We start from the raw sequence: 19588 nt of genomic DNA on the forward strand, positions 1-19588 counted from the left end.
ATTAAACTTATTTATTTATTTTATTTATTTTATTTATTTAGCGTATTAATAAATATAGTTTATGAACATTGTTCAGGAGCGTTGTTCACAGAAATTATTCACAAACGTTGATCACTAAATACATATATGTTTAAATTTGTTTGTTTAATTTAACGAGCTGTTCAAGCTTGTTTAATTTAACGAGCTGATCTTATGTATATTAAACGAGCGTAAATAAGTTCTTACCAAGTCAAATATCAAATTTATTCATAAATATTTGATTCATTTACTGTCTTACATATACAAGATTAGATTATACATAGGGACCTAAACTACTTGCACATCTATCTATTAATTACAACAATAATAACAATTAAATTTTATCCAACTAGATGAAGTTGATTTGCACATCTATTAACTATTTTATCTTTTTAGACTAATAATTTAAGTCTAATCAACGTACGATTGCCATAATCGATATTTATGTCTTGCTGCTAATAGTATACATTTCTGAAGTATACTATTAGCAGCAAGACATAAATATCGGTCACATACACTTAAATTTGGATTGCCCACCGAGTTTAGATCTGCCTAAATTGAATAAAGCGCTCTTCCCGTGTTTAGTTCCAATAAAGTCAATAAAAGCCACCAGGAATCCTGGGGAAGGAAAGAAAATGGTCTTCAAGTAGCCTTCTTCTCCTTTGTTCTCTAGAGCTTTCTCCACTTGAGGAAGATCAAAGACCTGAGAAGACCATAACCACACTAGACCATTGCTTCGTTGATAAAGAGTTGCCACTTATCAATGATGATACAATGATGCTGACAAAATTCCGGGTGGTGACGATGGTTGTGTTAGCAAGTGAGCCAAATTGGCTTATGGTCAAGAAGATGAAATTTTGTCCCACTGCGCCGCAGAGACAGTACATAAGGATGTCCCAAGCTGCCTCTGGGCGCTCCTGGCAAAACCTCACTGCCTCATTATCACTTGCATGGGGCCAGCCAAACATGTAAATAACATTGTAAATGGTTCCCCAAAGGTTCATTCCAAGCATGATCTCCCAAGCAGAAGTTTTTGGGTACCTATTAAAGGTTTTTTATTAAAAGAGAAACAAATAGATGCAGTTATAAATTATTGTGAAATTTGGATACAAGTACGATTAAAGCACTAAAATAAATTTGAAGGTACACAAGCATTTTTGTTTCATCTTGTTTAAGAAATGGCGTTTGTGAAGCCGTCAAATGCTAAATTCAGGAAGCAAAGCCCATAGCCAAGTGGAGCATTTGGATGGGCAAGCTTCTTTATGGTCTTTGAGCTAGTCTGTAATCAATCGAATCAAGCAATTTAATAACAAAGCTATTGTAAATGTATTCAGAGAGTGAAGGGCATGAAAAGTTCAATAAACAAAAATGTAACCATATCAATATAAAATGTAGATTCTAATGTACTGTGGTAGTTCAGAAGATACACAGCCAGGCATGGTCCATTTCCATAGACCATACCCTACTAACCATATTTCATGGAACAAGATAATACCAAGAACATCAGGCCAAAATGACTGGCATTGAGGATGAAAATGACTTACATGAGCAATCATGAGGTTTTGGTCCTCAAATAAAGAAGTTAGATCTTTAATAAGGTGTTCATTATTTATGTCTGAAATCAATTCCACATACCAAGGCACAACAAAGAACCCAGTCCTTGGAATATAACAAACTCACTCAGAAGCCACTGAATGACAGTCATAAAAAAAAAGTCATTTCTAATGTATATTCAAAATTGTTAGATGCAGCCACCATCTTTTATCCCAAGAAATTAGTCATTTGGATATGCATCCCCATTGCAAGAGTTGGATCCCCATGCGTGAAAAAAAATTGATTTTGATGCAAAAGAGTATGAAGGGAAATGCCAAACCTTCAAAAGTGCAAATGAAGATACCCCTCCGGCAACAAGGAAAGTGAGAACATATTCTGGAAAACTATAATTGATTCCATAAACACGAACACCCACCAGTATAACTGTGAGATCAAGGCATAGTTGTCAGTAGCAATTATCAGTTGGAGAAAAAGTATGCTTATGTTTATGTTAAGCCTCCATTCAGATAGAATACTTACGGAATTCTAAATAACAATCAATTTTTCAAGTTGGTTATCTTTAAACTAGTTCTCCCATACTAGAAACATCAAATCTTTCATTATGGAAAAACAATATGTATCCTTAATTAGGAAAAAATAAAATATTTATTATCGATAAGGTTAAACACTCTACTCAACAGGAATCATTTTTGTAGACTTTGCCAATACCTGTTATAAACAAACTCAATACTCTTAGAAGTCCTTAATATGGCAGCATAAAAACAGTGATTTTTAGAAGGGTAATTTTTTATCCATTCATGATACAAACAAGGGAATAAGGGATGCTAGAGAAGTGAACTAGGAGAAACAAAGTGAGGCGATCATGTCAATGTGCGGTTGTGCCCAATCACACAGGTAACATAAAAAGGAACTTGTTTCCACAAGCTCACATTCTTAGGATAGTTTAGAGTTCAAATATTAAAAATTTGTTATTGGTAAATATGATTGCCTTTGGAAACATACTAAGTTCCAAACAAATTAATTTGGGAGATAGAACCATGTACATCTTTGAATTGCATTAATTGGTTAATCTGTTAGAGCAACAATTAGAGCTGACTATTAAACAACCCGACTCGAAACACAGTTATTACACGACCTGAATATATAAATAGGTTAATATAAATTGACCCATTTATCAAAAATAATTCATTTAAAAGAAAATATCAGTAACTTTATGTGACATATCTTAATGTTAGGATCATCACAACGGAAAAAGCACACTAGGATGTTGCAAAAACATATTATTTATTTTTTATCATGCTTGCATCCATGTGAAGGAAATTCAAACTATGTATTGGAATGGAAGAAAGTTTAGGTCGCCATATCTTAAGCAAGATGCAATAAACACTATGTCCTTTACGCTATCCATGTGACTCAATCCCTTGAGCAGGAAAGAGGTGCTAGAATACTTGGATTGGAGGGAGGGAGGAAGGAGGAGGAGATCTAACCACCACCTTATAAGTATGTCCACCACCACAATAGGAAATCTATGGAAGCTAGGGATCACCTTATTCATCAACCAACACTAAATTGATGTGTTATCATTGTAGTCACATAGATACTTTTACAGAAAGAACAATTTTAAGGCATCATGAAGAATATATCTGTCATGTATATAATTGGTTAAAAAAAAGCTATATGTTTTCCTATCTATTGCATTCAGACTATCAATGCTAAGATATTGAGTTGCAATTGCTAAATCTAGAGCTTTACTAATGAAAGTACAATGACCCGAGCCAACAGACACGATATTAACTATATGAATTAGTAGTCGGCAAACAAAGAGGAAAACATCAAAAGCGTTGGACAATCTAGACTAACCTCTTCGGGATAACTGATATACTTCAAAGCTTCAATTCCCATAGATGAACTGATGGTATTAGTGATGCTCGGGCTCCAGTAGCTCCGTAATGGAGCTCTCCCAGACGAACTCCTCGACCACAACTTTATCACTATGCAATTAGTCATTCCCAAATCAAAATGAACCAATTAACAATCTCACATCACCCTCAATTGACAAGAACATGCAAAATCCGCAATGCGCATACTGATAAACGACCACGCGAGGCAAAGCACGTTCTGCGCCAAGTTTAAAAAGGAGAGGTGCTCGGATCGTTTCCCATTCGGCCCAAAAAGCTTGGTCGATCTGCATAGAAAAATAGGAAAGAAGATTCGTCTTTCAAAACCCTAAATGTCCGTGCCAAAGATAAAGGATCAATTTAGGATGGAATGGAAAAGTTAGAGAAAGGTAAAAGTGGAAGCGAAGCGAGAATGAAGTGAAGGTGCTCACACAATTTCTTACAGGACACCCTGGAAGATGTAGGCGGACCACATGCCGACGCAAGAAGATGCGCTCGAGCCCGGAAACGGCATCGCGAAATTCCATCCTCTGGCGGAGGAATATCCTCCGTAGCGCGCTTGCAATCGATGTGAGGAGAATGAAGAGAGAGAGAGGGGACGGGAATGTTGAGAATTAAATTTTATTTTTTTAGACATAAAAGTTGATGATAAAAATTTAGGAAGATAGAGAGACAGAAAGACGTGATAATTATTGATGAGAGTTTGTAACAGGATCAAATTTGATGAGGTGTCTTGATAAGGATAAGAGTCTCGTGGAGATAGAATTAAAAAAAAAATTAGATTATTAGTGTTTATCCAATGAACCTATAAATATGTACCTTTTCATAAATGAAGTGGAGCATTTTGTTTTTATTCTCCTCCTCTTCCATGTAAAGATTCTCCTCTTTTTCCACAATTTTTCTTCTCCCGTAATTTTTTTTCCAACAAAGTGGTATCAGAGCCATGTCGATGCTTCCTATCCCTCAACTTGCTGATTTGAAGTATAGTAATTGGAGTATCCAACTAAGTGTCTTACTGGAGAGTGAAGGCTTGTGGGATATTGTTGAAAGAGGCTATAAAGTGCCTCAATAAGGAGTCGACCAAACGGAGGCACCGAGGACAGCAATGGCGGAACAAAAGAGAAAAGATAAGAAAACTCTTTTCTTTATCTATAAAGCTCTTGATGAAACTACTTTTGAGAAAGTAGTCAAAGCTACAACTTCCAAAAAGGCATGGGAGATCCTACAAGTAGCATACAAAGGTGATGAAAGAGCAAAAAAGTATTCGCCTTCAAATCCTAAGAAGGGAATTTGAATCGTTGGAGATGAAAGAATCCGAAAGTATATCAGACTACTTTACAAGAGTATTAGTTATTGTCAACCAATTAAGAAGAAATGGTGATGACATTGAAGATAGTCGCGTCATAGAGAAAATTCTCTGATCGTTGGAGCCAAGGTATGACTATGTAGTTGCGGCCATAGAAGAATCAAAAGATGTAAAAGACATGAAGGTGCAAGAACTATTAAGCTCTCTACAAGCTCATGAAGCAAGAATGCAAAGAAGACGGAGAGAGCCTATGGAGCAGGCTCTACAAACCAAGCTCACGATTATTGACCAGAAAGAAGAGTCAAAGACCGAAGGTTCGCAAGAAAATGACGGTAGCCATGGTGATTTCCGTGGACGTGGCCGAGGTAGAGGCTGTGGCAGGGGCTTTGCTTGAGGTCGAGGAAGAAGTAAATGTTAGGACCTTGACGTTCGCTAGAGGGGGGTGAATAGCGTCTCACCCAAATCGTCGCTTTCTACGCTTGTTAGTGCACAGCGGAAACAAAAATACTAATAAACAAAAGCAAAGCTAACCGTAGAAAACAATAAACAAGAAGAAAATCCAATGACACGTTGTTTTACGTGGTTCAGAGATGAAGCTCCTACTCCACGGCTGTCCGTAAGGTGGACGATCCCGATCCGTCGGTGGATGACTCCCCGGAAAACCTCCGGCTAGCTCGTGTAGCTCCTTGTGGGTGGAGAAACCTCGCCACAACCTCGTACAAGCACGCTAGATCACTTGGACACTTGGAGACTCTAATTAGGGTTAACCACCACTAATTTCGTCAACTTCAACTAAGCTTCTAATGCTTGGTTATATAGGCCACGGGTTAGAAAACCCCGCCTACCAGTCGACTGCCAAAACATGCAGTCGACTGCCCTTCGTGGAAATTCGACCGTTGCAGCCCAACGACTCGATACCAACTCTCTGTTCGCTACCAGCCGACTGCACCAGTCGACTGATGAAACTGTTAGGACCAAAAGTAGCTAGAGGGGGGGTGAATAGCTCGTCGCGTTCGCTCGGTGCTCGGCGTTGCTTGTTTCTTCAAAGATATGGCAGCGGAAGATACACAAACAATCACACAACGCTAACACGGTTGGTTTACTTGGTATCCACCTCACAAGAGGTGACTAATCCAAGGATCCACACCAACACACACACCCTCCACTAATAAAACTCTCCTTTATGGTAACTACCAAGGACGAAGAAGCCCTACAAGACTCAATACAAGAAGAGAGGGAAAGGATACAAGAAATACAAGCTTACACGCTTACAATGAGTATAAACCCTAACCCTAGCTTCTCTTCTTGGCTTTGATCCACCTCTTGACTTGGAGAACTTCCAAGATCCTTCAAGAACTGGCGATCTAAGCTTTGTGAGTGCTGTGGAGGAGCTGGCGAGAGATCTGGAGTGAATCGGTGAAGAGATGCCGAAGACAACGTTCGCCTGCGGCTATAAACCCGACGCAACGGTCGGATCCCGATCGATTTGAATGTTCCCAATCGATCGGGGAGGCTTTGGATCGATCCACGGATCGATCCAGAGCGCCTCTGTGCTCTGGGAAAAACGCCTGGATCGATCCATGGATCGATCCAGCGCTTATCGCGCAAAGCAGCCGCGTCCCAATCGATCCACTGATCGATTGGGACATCTGGATCGATCCACGGATCGATCCAGAGGCTCTCTGTTCGCTTAGGAAAGGCCTGGATCGATCCACTGATCGATCCAGCACTTGGTTTTTGCCCAAAACCAAGTCCCAAGCCTCTCAAACCAACATCCGGTCAACCTTGACCTGTTGGTACATCATGCCTAGCATCTGGTCACTCCTTTGACCTGCTAGGACTTCCCACCAAATGTCTGGTCAATCCCTTTGACCCACTTGGACTTTTCTATTCATGCCAAGTATCTGGTCACTCTCTTGACCTACTTGGACTTCCATCAGATGTCTGGTCAATCCCTTTGACCTATCTGTATTTCCTCGTGCCAAGTATCCAGTCAATCCTTTGACCTACTTGGACTTCCCAACACCAGATGTCCGATCATCCTTGATCCATCTGGATTTTCCCTTGCCTGGCTTCACTCACCAGGACTTTCACCTAGCTTCACTCACTAGGGTTTTCCATCTGCCTAGCTTCACTCACTAGGGCTTTCACCTGGCTCCACTCACCAGGACTTTCACCTAGCTTTACTCACTAGGGTTTTCAATCTACCTAGCTTCACTCACTAGGACTTTTCTTCTGCCTGGCTTCACTCACCAGGACTTCCATTCTACCTAACATCCCAGTTAGGACTTCCCAGTCAAGTATCCGGTCAACCTTGACCTACTTGACTCTTCTTCAATCAATTTCTTATTGTCAAACATCTAAACTCAAACCAAGACTCAGCTTGGTCAACCAGGTCAACCTTGACCTGAGGGATGTTGCACCAACAATCTCCCCTTTTTTGATGTTTGACAATACCACAATAACACTTACAATACCACATGTAAGTTAGGCTAATCCTATAGCCTCAATCTTCATGCCACTAGGTGATGAACACATAAATTAAGCTCTTCATTCTCCTCCTAAGAGGGCACACTCCCTCTAGGTAATGAAAGCCTAACTTACACTCATTCACAGGTCCTTTCATTCTCCCCCTATTGGCACACATCAACCCATCTTTTGGGCACACATCAACCCTTGCCCCAATTTTGGGTACACATCAACAAATCCATTTGTTGACGACTCTCCCCCTGAAGAGTTGTTCCTCGTTGTTCACAACATCACTCGTTGTGATCAACACGATAATGAAGGTCTCATACCCTTCATTTATCCTTAACTTCTCCCTCAATGTAGACAAATACCCAACCTTGAGTATTTTCTAACCACTTGAGTTCCCACTTGAAATAATGAAGATATCCACTCCCCATTTCAAGTTCAAAAGCTCATACATGAGCATTTTCTTTAAAGAAGGTTAACCACCTTCCAAGGTTCATGAAAAATAAATTTTTCATGTCTTTAAAGAGTCCCTCCCCCTAAAGACATGGTGGTAATCATTGCACCAACAATGACTTGGAATCCCTAAACCTTTAGGAAACCCAAATTTAGAAGTTTTGAGGTTCAAATACTCAAAATTTGAAACAAACCTCAACCTAAACTTCAATGAAGCCTTCCTTAACCAATCCATCCTTGTTTTCACATGAAAACACCCTTTGTATGTATACAAATGTATTTTAGGGGTTTGGAATGGTTACCTAGACTCAAAGAGGTTCAGAGATGCTGAAATCAAGCCTTCCCAGCCAAAATCAGCAACTTGGATCGATTGGAGTTGGGTTCCAATCGATTGAACCTTTCTGAATCGATCCACTGATCGATTCAGACTACCTGGATCGATCGGCTGATCGATCCAGCGAGCTTCTGCTCGCGGGAGACTTGCCTTCTGAATCGATCCACGGATCGATTCAGGCACTCCAATCGATCCATGGATCGATCGAAGCTCTGATAGTTGCTGAAATTCCATTTCAGTCAACTTCAGAAACCCCTAGAAAATTCTACAAAAATCCAAAAATCATAAAATTTCGTGTAGACATTATTTAGGGCATACTTAATCATGGAAAAATAGTTTTCTATGAAAATACATCATATTTTCAAAGATTGGCACAAGCTTGAAAACTTGCTAAAACTTTAGCGTTTTCTTCAAGTTTGTGTCTAACTATTCAATGGTGATTACTATCAAAAGATAGCCTTCACCATGGTTTTCCAAAAGCATTTTAAAAATATTTTCAAAACCAATATCCCATCATGTTCCTTGGGCATAATGCATATGACTTGTACATTAGCTTTCCCAATGATGGGAAAACACATAACTATGTGTTTTGATGAACCTAAAAACTCAAAAGAATGCACTCAATCAACATCTTGAGCTTTGTTCATCACCCTAACATCTTACTTGTATCTAATGTGCACTAAAGCACATACAAGTCACCTTATAGTCTTTGTGAGATGTAGATTTTGGTTTTTGCCCTAATCTAGGAATCATGCATATCTATCTAGGCATTTTAAAGATATTAGACATCCACCTAGGATGTCACTTGTTAATAAGTGTTGTTAAATGCCATTTGTCCTTAATTACCAGGAATTAAACTAATGCATGATAATGTTATGACATACATCAAAATAAAATAACTTTCAAAAGAAAGATTCCTATAACTACATGATGTATGAATGTCATGACATGGTATTTTTTGATTTTGCATAATAAAACATGAATGCAAAAATAGACATGATGTCATGGCATATGATGGGCAAACAATCATGGCAAGATTTAGCATAAATAAAATATACCTAGATTAACTATCTAAGTATCCTTAAAATCTTAGCTAAACTTACAACTTAAACCTAGATTGCCCTAAAGTGCTTCATGAAAATGCCAAAGCCTAAATTGGCATTTCTAATTCCCTTGATTAATGCATGCCAATTGAAAATAAGCATTCCTCAAATGTTGGCATATTTCATTTTTCCACAAGAGTAGCACCTTTAAATTAAGGCACGGAACCCCTTAAATTTCCTAAGAACATACCAAAATCCCAACTTGGTAGTTCTTACGAATTTCCCAATATGTGTCATTTAAGATTAAAATCAATTCTTCCACCATTAGGCACATTTTACTCTTTCAAGGAGTAAATAATAATTCCATTTCATTTTCAAAAGTTAACAAAACCTTGAAAATGCTCCTTGAGTGTCAATTTCCTCAAAGTTGGGTTAACTACCCTTCTAATCAGAGTTGACACTCTCTAACCCATTTATGGGGTAGAGAAAATGCTCCTAGGAACCCAACACCTATTGGTGCTCCTTGGATGCTCTAGGTACTCACTAGGAATAACTTCCCTAGATACCTTCCTAGTGACCTTGTTGGGCTTCTTAGAAGCCTTGGTCACATTTTCTAGGTCAACACTAGGGATAGCCTCCCTTGTGACTTTGTTAGTGACTTTCTTAAACTTCTTAGAAGTCTTAGTCACTTTGGTTGCAAAGATACTTCTAGGGATATCTTCCCTTGTATCTTTGACTTGACCTCTAGACTTAGGGTTTGTTCCATAGCTATATGGAACCCTATGATAACTAGGCACATCCTTTTTTGCTTTGGGTTTGTATCCCAAACATCTATGGTCATTTGATGGCTTTTGTACCCCTAAACCTAGGTTATGCTCATTTTGACCTTTTAGGATATTTTCCATCCTTTTTAGGGTCTTTTCCATTTTATCAAGTCTTGATCTCAAGACTTGATTTTCTATCATTAAATCCTTAGATTTTGATTTTTCATTACACCCATGAGCATTTTTGTTTTTGGGCTTGTATCTATTATCCTTAGTGTTCTTTCCCAAGTGTCCATCTACCTTCCTAACCTTAGGTTGGGTAGTTTTGGCATGTAGGGCCACATACTTTTCCTTAAAGCCCTCATGCTTCCTATTCTTATGGTAAATCGCATTAAAATGATAAAAATTAGAACTATCATGCTTTTTACCATAATGTAAAGGAGTAGGCTCAATAAATGTTACCTTCTTCTTTACCTTGGAGGCTCCCCCTTGACTAATGCCTCCTTGAGCCTTGACCATCTTCTTCCCCTTGAGGCATTGACTTCGATAATGCCCTTTTTGTTGACACAAGAAGCACACAATGTGCTCTTTGCTCTTCTTTGTCCCGGGGGTGGTCTCCTTGGGCTTCACCTTGCCCTTTTGTGCCACTTGACCCTTTTTCTTGGCCAGTTTAGGGCACTTGCTCTTGTAGTGCCCATGTTCCCTACACTCAAAGCATATAATATGATTTTTATTATTAATTGAAATATTTATACCTTTGCTTGTAGGGGTGGCATCTTTTCCTTTGGATCCGGAGGTAGAAGCTTCCTCTTGATCGGACCTTGATTCTCCTCCATTTGATTTTTCTTGACTTGTGGAGGTAGAATCTTCTTCCTCCTCTTCGTCTCTTGACCCGGATGTAGAAGCTTCTCCTTCTTCTTGATCAGGTGTCACCAAGGATTGCTCCCCCTCAATCCTAGAAGTGGAGGCTTCATCATCTTGAATATGAAACAAGGAGTATGCTCCCTCCTTGTTCCCTTCGTTGCATTCCCTTGAGAATGAAGCTTCTTGGATTTCCTCTTCTTCGGAGGTTGAGCATCTCTCAACCTCGGAGTCCTCCTCTTGGTCTTGCTCCAAAGAGTCACCCTCTCTGGATACTTCTTGTTCTTGTACAGTGGAGGGGATCTCTTCATGAAGCTTGGCCAATTTGCTCCATAATTCCTTTGCATCTTCAAATTCTCCAATTTTGCAAAGGATGGTGCTTGGCAATAAATTGACCAAAAGCTTGGTCACTTTGTCATTTGTCTCGCACCTTTGGACTTGCTCCGGGCTCCATTTGCTTTTCTTTAGAACTGTGCCCTTTGAATTTCTTGGAGCCTTGAAGCCTTCCATTAGAGCAAACCATTGCTCTATCTCCATCATAAGAAAATTTTTGATTCTTGATTTCCAAGAATCGAAACTTGTGGAAGTGTACGGTGGAGCCACCCTTGTGTCAAATCCAAGTCCATCTTGAAATTGCATCTTGAAGTTGAGCTTGATAAAGTCTTGAACTTGAAGAATTTGCTCCAACTTCTTCACCCTCTAGCTTTTCTTGATATGCTTGACCCTTCCGGCGATGATTCCGGTGAAGAGCGGCCTCGCTCTGATACCACTTGTTAGGACCAAAAGTAGCTAGAGGGGGGGGTGAATAGCTCGTCGCGTTCGCTCGGTGCTCGGCGTTGCTTGTTTCTTCAAAGATATGGCAGCGGAAAATACACAAACAATCACACAACGCTAACACGGTTAGTTTACTTGGTATCCACCTCACAAGAGGTGACTAATCCAAGGATCCACACCAACACACACACCCTCCACTAATAAAACTCTCCTTTATGGTAACTACCAAGGGCGAAGAAGCCCTACAAGACTCAATACAAGAAGAGAGGGAAAGGATACAAGAAATACAAGCTTACACGCTTACAATGAGTATAAACCCTAACCCTAGCTTCTCTTCTTGGCTTTGATCCGCCTCTTGACTTGGAGAACTTCCAAGATCCTTCAAGAACTGGTGATCTGAGCTTTGTGAGTGCTGTGGAGGAGCTAGCGAGAGATCTGGAGTGAATCGGTGAAAAGATGCCGAAGACAACGTTCGCCTGCGGCTATAAACCCGACGCAACGGTCGGATCCCGATCGATTCGAATGTTCCCAATCGATCGGGGAGGCTTTGGATCGATCCACGGATCGATCCAGAGCGCCTCTGTGCTCTGGATCGATCCATGGATCGATCCAACGCTTATCGCGCGAAGTAGCCGCGTCCCAATCGATCCACTGATCGATTGGGACATCTGGATCAATCCACGGATCGATCCAGAGGCTCTCTGTTCGCTTAGGAAAGGCCTGGATCGATCTATCTCCTGGATCGATCCACTGATCGATCCAGCACTTGGTTTTTACCCAAAACCAAGTCCCAAGCCTCTCAAACCAACATCCGGTCAACCTTGGCCTGTTGGTACATCATGCCTAGCATCTGGTCACTCCTTTGACCTGCTAGGACTTCCCACCAAATGTCTGGTCAATCCCTTTGACCCACTTGGACTTTTCTATTCATGCCAAGTATCTGGTCACTCCCTTGACCTACTTGGACTTCCATCAGATGTCTGGTCAATCCCTTTGACCTATCTGTATTTCCTCGTGCCAAGTATCCAATCAATCCTTTGACCTACTTGGACTTCCCAACACCAGATGTCCGATCATCCTTGATCCATCTGGATTTTCCCTTGTCTGGCTTCACTCACCAGGACTTTCACCTAGCTTCACTCACTAGGGTTTTCCATCTGCCTAGCTTCACTCACTAGGGCTTTCACCTGGCTCCACTCACCAGGACTTTCACCTAGCTTTACTCACTAGGGTTTTCAATCTGCCTAGCTTCACTCACTAGGACTTTTCTTCTGCCTGGCTTCACTCACCAGGACTTTCATTCTACCTAACATCCCAGTTAGGACTTCCCAGTCAAGTATCCGGTCAACCTTGACCTACTTGACTCTTCTTCAATCAATTTTTTATTGTCAAACATCTAAACTCAAACCAAGACTCAGCTTGGTCAACCAGGTCAACCTTGACCTGAGGGATGTTGCACCAACAGAAACCACCGGTCGACTGCTACAGTACTGCTACAGTAACGGTACAGTACTGCTACAGTAAACCCTAATTTTGGAATTTTCCCCCGAGTACATTCACTCAGCACTCGTTCTCGCCCGACCAACCTAGACCTAGCCTTCTAGTCTTCTCCATCAGCCTTGCGTCCCTCGGATGCCTTCCCATCCTTCACGCCTTGCCTTCTGGAGCTTCCATCGGCCTTGTCATTGTTGTCGGGTCTTTCTTTGCCAAGAGGTCGTGCCTCCGGGACTTCATCCATTGCCAAGTCACACTTGGACTTACGTTGCCAAGACTACATGCTTGGACTTACACCGCCAAGACTCATCCTTGGACTTTCCTCCTTTGCCAAGATCACACTTGGACTTACGTTGCCAAGACTACATGCTTGGACTTACACCGCCAAGACTCACCCTTGGACTTTCCTTGTTGTACCTGTATCCTACACACTTACAATTCATATCAAATACAACAATAAACCTAACTTAAACCTTTACCCAAACATCAAAACCTAGGGTACCCAGATTGCTCAAACAATCTCCCCCTTTTTGATGTTTGGCAACCCGTTTAAGTTAGGGAAACAATATAGCAATACATATGCAAATAAATATATGTAATCTATACATGCATAAATCATGGAACCTAATCCTAGGCTCCCCCTTCACCTAAGCTCCCCCTTGAGCTAGGATTTCTTGCAAATGTAAACTTCTACCCCTTTGCTAATAAATGAGCAATCACTCCCCCTTCACCTAAGCTCCCCCTTGAGCTAGGATTTCTTGCAAAGGTATGTAAGTTTCCCACTTAAACCTAAACTTCTCCCCCTTTGCCATACATCAAAAAGAGCTCCAACAATATCTCAATTATTGGACTCTTTGACCTCTAATGACCATAAACATCATGTATTAATCCCCCATAAGATTACATACATGTTCACCACTCTTTTGGTCATTTTCTAATGCTTGAAAAATATTTTCAGACCGTATCAGTCGACTGCCCTCATGAAAACGAGCTTACAGAAACATTCTGTGCTCGTGAACAGTGTTACCAGTCGACTGGTACACTATTCATGAAAAAATCAACCTTTTCTGGCCAACTTCAGAAATGTGCCAGAAATTCCACAGACCTCCAAAAATCCCCAAATTTTATAGAGAGGTCTATTATATCAATATATACTTGGAAAAAATATATATAAAAATATATCTATCACAGATCCCAAGATTGACATAAAATTCAAAACTAGCTAAATGGTTCAATTAAACTTTGACCTAAAGTCCTAGTTTTGGCTTCCTCTTGATGTATCTGCCCATACTAAATCATAATGCATCACTAGCATTAGTTTATATGACATCTATACATCAAAAACTAATTTTCATGCAATATGAACCCAATTCATATTTCTATGCATAAAACTCAACTCAATTGTGCCAACCCACTATGTTAAAGACTTAAGTTCGTCTCCTAACCACTTGGCACATTTGATAACTCATCTACCATGGGTCCCAAAGGCTCTTCCTAACCTTAAGAATCTTAACCTTAGTCACCTCCCTTGGTGACTCATCCAATATGGCTAGGCCACTTCGGTGCACCTCGGGTGATACTTGGCCTACAAAACTCACCTTCTTAACCTTAGACACATTGTCTTTGATTAATTTCTTCTTGTCCTTAACCTTGGACATCCCATCCTTGCCATAATTATATGTCACCCTAGCATATTCCTTCTTATTGGCCTTGGATGACTCTCCCTTGTCTTTGGTCATACATCTCTTACCAATGTCATGTGCTACCTTAGCACTTGACCTCCTTTTGGTCTTGGAGGGACCTAATTTGACATTTTTGGATCTTTGACCACCCAAATATATGTCAAGTCCTTTAGGTCCAATAATGAACCTCTCTAGGATTTTCTCCATTTCCTCAAGCTTTGTCTTCAAGGCTTAATTTTTCAATTCTAGGGTTCTAACCCTAAAGTCAACATGTCCACCTTGGGCATCCCTAGACCTACCCACCTTCCTAGGCATATGTCTCCCTTTCTTGGGATTAATGCCTAGGTTTTCAACCACATTCTTCTCCTTAGGCAAGATAGGTTGTTTCCTTTTAGGTCTATCATTTGAAAATGATTTCCTAGGGTTATCACCTACATTAACCCTATTCCTATCATTATATCTAAAACCATAAATATGCATGGGAAAATAATTCATATTATTTTTAACATGCATAGAGGAATTTGAATTTGAACTTAAATTCAAATTAGGGTTTACCTTACCCTTTACCTTTGGAGCTCCCCCTTGACATAAGCCTCCATTCTTCCTCCACTTCTTCTCCCACTTCTTCAAGTGCGCCAATTTCTTGAGCTCTCCTCTCCTTGGGCACTTTGTGTGGTAGTGACCCCACTCACCACATGTAAAGCACCTAATGTGCTTATTCTCCTTCTTCTTCCTACAACTCACATTAGTTTCCAAATTAACTTTAGTTAGTTTAGGGTTTACCTCCTTTACCTTCTTGAGCAAAGGACACCTACTCTTGTAGTGGCCCATCTTACCACACTCAAAGCATTTAATGTGATCCTTTGTGCTCTTCTTGGTAGTTGAGGTGGAGGGTTGAGCTTCCAAGATCTCCTCTTCCTTTGATTGCTCTTCTTCCTCTTCACTTAAAGATGTGGACGATACCTCCTCATCTTCCTTCTCCTCCTCGGATGTTGAGCTCGTGTCAACATTTGATTGGTCCTTCTCTTCTTGGACCAATGAGTCCTTCTCCTTGGGTTCCTCCTCTTCTTGGATTTGTGTAGGACTCTCATGAAGCGTAATTACCTTTTTCCAAAGGTCACTTGCATTCTCGTATTCACCTACATTCAATATCGCATTAGGAGGTAATAAATTAATTAAAATTCTAGTTACCTCCTTGTCCGTCTCCGATTGCTCCCTTTGCTCATCGGTCCAATATCGACGTCGGAGACGCTTTCCCTTCTTGTCTGTTGGAGCTTTAAACGGTTCCTCGAACGCAATCCATTGGTTCCAATTCATTTGGAACCACATCTCCATGCGCTTCCTCCAATAGTCGAAGTCCTCGCGCTCATATGGAGGTGGGATTCGGATGTTCCATCCGAGAGGTCCCTCCGACTCCATCTTCTTCCTCTAGCCGCTCTCTTGGCGATTAGTTCAACAAGAGCTCACCTAGAGGGAGGGTGAATAGCGTCTCACCCAAATCGTCGCTTCCTACGTTTGTTAGTACACAGCGGAAACAAAAATACTAACAAACAAAAGCAAAGCTAATCCTAGAAAACAATAAACAAGAAGAAAATCCAATGACACGTTGTTTAACGTGGTTTGGAGATGAAGCTCCTACTCCACGGCTGTCCGTAAGGTGGACGATCTCGATCCGTCGGTAGATGACTCTCCGGAAAACCTCCGGCTAGCTCGTGTAGCTCCTTATGGGTGGAGAAACATCGCCACAACCTCGTACAAGCACGCTAGATCACTTGGGCACTTGGAGACTCTAATTAGGGTTAACCACCACTAATTTCATCAACTTCAACCAAGCTTCTAATGCTTGGTTATATAGGCCACGGGTTAGAAAACTCCGCCTACCAGTCGACTGCCAAAACATGCAGTCGACTGCCCTTCGTGGAAATTCGACCGTTGCAGCTCAACTATTACAGTAACGGTACAGTGCTGCTACAGCAACGCTAGAGTACTACTACAGTAAACTCTAATTTTGGAATTTTACCCCGAGTACATTCACTCAGCACTCGTTCTCGCCCGACCAACCTAGACCTAGCCTTCTAGTCTCCTCCATCAGCCTTGCGTCCCTCGGATGTCTTCCCATCCTTCACGCCTTGCCTTCTGGAGCTTCCATCGGCCTTGTCATTGTTGTCGGGTCTTTCTTTGCCAAGAGGTCGTGCCTCCGGAACTTCATCCATTGCCAAGTCACACTTGGACTTACGTTGCCAAGACTACATGCTTGGACTTACACCGCCAAGACTCATCCTTGGACTTTCCTCCTTTGCCAAGATCACACTTGGACTTACGTTGCCAAGACTACATGCTTGGACTTACACCGCCAAGACTCACCCTTGGACTTTCCTTGTTGTACCTGTATCCTACACACTCACAATGCATATCAAATACAACAATAAACCTAACTTAAACTTTTACCCAAACATCAAAACCTAGGGTACCCAGATTGCTTCAACAGTAAAGACGACAATAAAGGTAGAGACCAAAGATATGACAAAAGAAATGTAAGATGTTATACTTGCAACAAATTTGGACATTTTGTATCGGAATACCGCTCAAACAATGTGTAAGGGAATGCTAATTACGCATCAAAAGAAGGCAATGACAATGATATAGTTTTGCTAGCAAGAAAGGATGGAGATTCCACAAACAAGAATTTATGGTAGTTAGACCCCGGGGCAAGCAATCATATGTGCGAGCATAAAGATATGTTTACTGAGTTAGATGAAATGGTGAATGGACAAGTCTCGTTTGGAGATGCATCCAAAATCTAAGTAAGAGCTAGGCGTTGGTAAGATTCTCATCAAACTTAAAGATGGTGCTCACACATACATCACTAATGTTTATTATGTGCCCAACATGAAAACTAATATTATTAGTCTTGGATAATTGCTTGAGAAAGGTTTTAATATGCAATTAAAATATGGTAGTCTTCGTTTAAGAAAGCAAAGCAAACTTATTGCTCATATTCCTATGTATAAAAATAGGATGTTTTCTCTCAATATTAAGCATGTTACGGCAAAATGTTTAAGTGCATGCATAAAGAATAGTACATGGCTATGGCACATGAGGTACGAGCATATAAATTTCAGAACTCTAAAGCTTCTCTCAAGCAAAGGAATGGTGAATGATTTTTCTCATATTAATACCCAAGATTATATATGTGAAAGGTGTGGTCTTGGCAAACACCCTAAAGCAAGTTTTCCAAATGAATCGCGCAATCGAGCTAAGAAGTCTCTTGAACTCATTCATACAGACATATGTGGGTCAATCACTCGATTCACTCTGACCTCCTTTGGAGGTCATCGATATTTTCTAACCTTTATTGATGATTTTAGCAGGAAAACTTAGGTCTATCTTTTGAAGAATAAAGACAATGCTTTTGAGAAGTCCAAGGAATTCAAAGGATTGGTAGAAAATCAATCCGGCTATACTATCAAGGCAATGCGGTCAGATCGTGGTGGTGAATTCACCTCAAAAGAATTTGAAAAATTCTACAAAAATCATGGCATCTGAAGGCCTTTAACCACACCTTACTCCCCTCAACAAAATGGAGTTGCTGAAAGGAAGAACCGAACTATTCTTGACATAGTTCAAAGTATGCTAAAAACGAAAGAAGTACCTAAAGAATTTTAGGCTGAAGTCGTAAACTGTGCTATATATTTGCTAAATAGATCTCCTACAAGGAATCTAGAAGGAATTACACCTCAAGAAGCATGGACAGGATACAAGCCATGTGTATCTCATTTGAAGATTTTCGGGTGTATTGTCTATGCACACATTCCGGATCAATGAAGAACGAAGCTTAATGACAAAAGCTTACTTTGCATTTTCATTGGCTATGATGTAAAATCGAAGGCTTACAGACTCTATAATCCAGTGAACATAATAATTATCATAAGTAGAGGTGTTGAATTTCAAGAAGATGGTGCTTGCAATTGAAGCACTAATATAGTGATGATTCAAGAAGAAGAACAAGTGAAGGAGAAAGAATCAACTCCACCACCGTCGCCTACTTCTTTATCATCCTTGGATGAAGAAAATCCTCCACCACAAAAGATAAGGAGTCTTCAAGAATTATATGAGGTGACAACTCCACTTAATCTCATTTGTCTTTATACTAATGAAGAGATTGTATCTTTTGAAGAAGCTATTAAAGATTGCAAATGGAAGAAAGTCATGGATGAAGAGATGAAGGCAATTGAGAAGAATGAAACTTGGCATCTTATTACTTTGCCCGATGGCCACAAACTCATTGGCATGAAGTGGGTTTATAAAGTGAAGAAAAATGCTCAAGGAGAAATAGAAAAGTACAAAGAGTGACTTGTGGAAAAAAGCTACAAACAAAAGGTTATCATTGACTACGAAGAAGTATTTGCTCCCATTGCCCGAATGGAGACTATAAGGTTGATAATCTCTTTAGTCGCTCAACTAAAGTGGCAAATATTTCAGTTTGATGTTAAATCGATATTTCTTAATGGCTACTTAGAAGAAGAAGTCTATGTTGAACAACCGGCTGACTACATCAAGAGAGGGCAAAAAAGAAAGGTGTTGAAATTGAAGAAAGCTCTCTATGGCTTGAAGCAAGCACCGAGAGTATGGAATTCAAGAATTGATGCATACTTCAAAGAAAATGGCTTTATGCAATGCCCTTATAAGCATGCTCTTTATGTTAGAGCAAATAATGAGAACATCTTATTGGTATCATTATATGTAGATGATATAATCTTGACAGGAAGTTCACCTCAAATGATAAAACTTTTCAAGGAAGCTATGGCAAAAGCATTTGATATGACCGATATGGGACTTATATCCTACTTTCTTGGCTTGGAGGTGAAACAAGGAGTTGATGACATATTTTTGACTAAAGAACAATATGCAAAGGAGATCCTCAAGAGATTT

General features: G+C 40.4%; 1 long non-coding RNA gene across 6 annotated transcripts; it reads right to left on the reverse strand.

Annotated features, from left to right (window-relative positions):
* Positions 1-221: 221 nt before the first annotated feature.
* Positions 222-4126, reverse strand: LOC122052107. 6 transcript variants are annotated; one of them, XR_006131869.1, is made up of 5 exons: positions 3902-4118; positions 3660-3757; positions 3433-3563; positions 1892-1995; positions 222-1059 (listed from the first exon to the last, which is right to left on the reverse strand). It is a non-coding gene; the product is annotated as an uncharacterized LOC122052107 (long non-coding RNA). The 6 variants fall into 6 exon arrangements; XR_006131871.1 differs by having other exon boundaries at positions 222-1297; XR_006131863.1 differs by having other exon boundaries at positions 3433-3757; positions 3902-4126.
* Positions 4127-19588: the final 15462 nt, after the last annotated feature.

This window comes from Zingiber officinale, chromosome 1B (assembly GCF_018446385.1).
Source record: "Zingiber officinale cultivar Zhangliang chromosome 1B, Zo_v1.1, whole genome shotgun sequence".
Classification (NCBI taxonomy): Eukaryota; Viridiplantae; Streptophyta; class Magnoliopsida; order Zingiberales; family Zingiberaceae; genus Zingiber; species Zingiber officinale.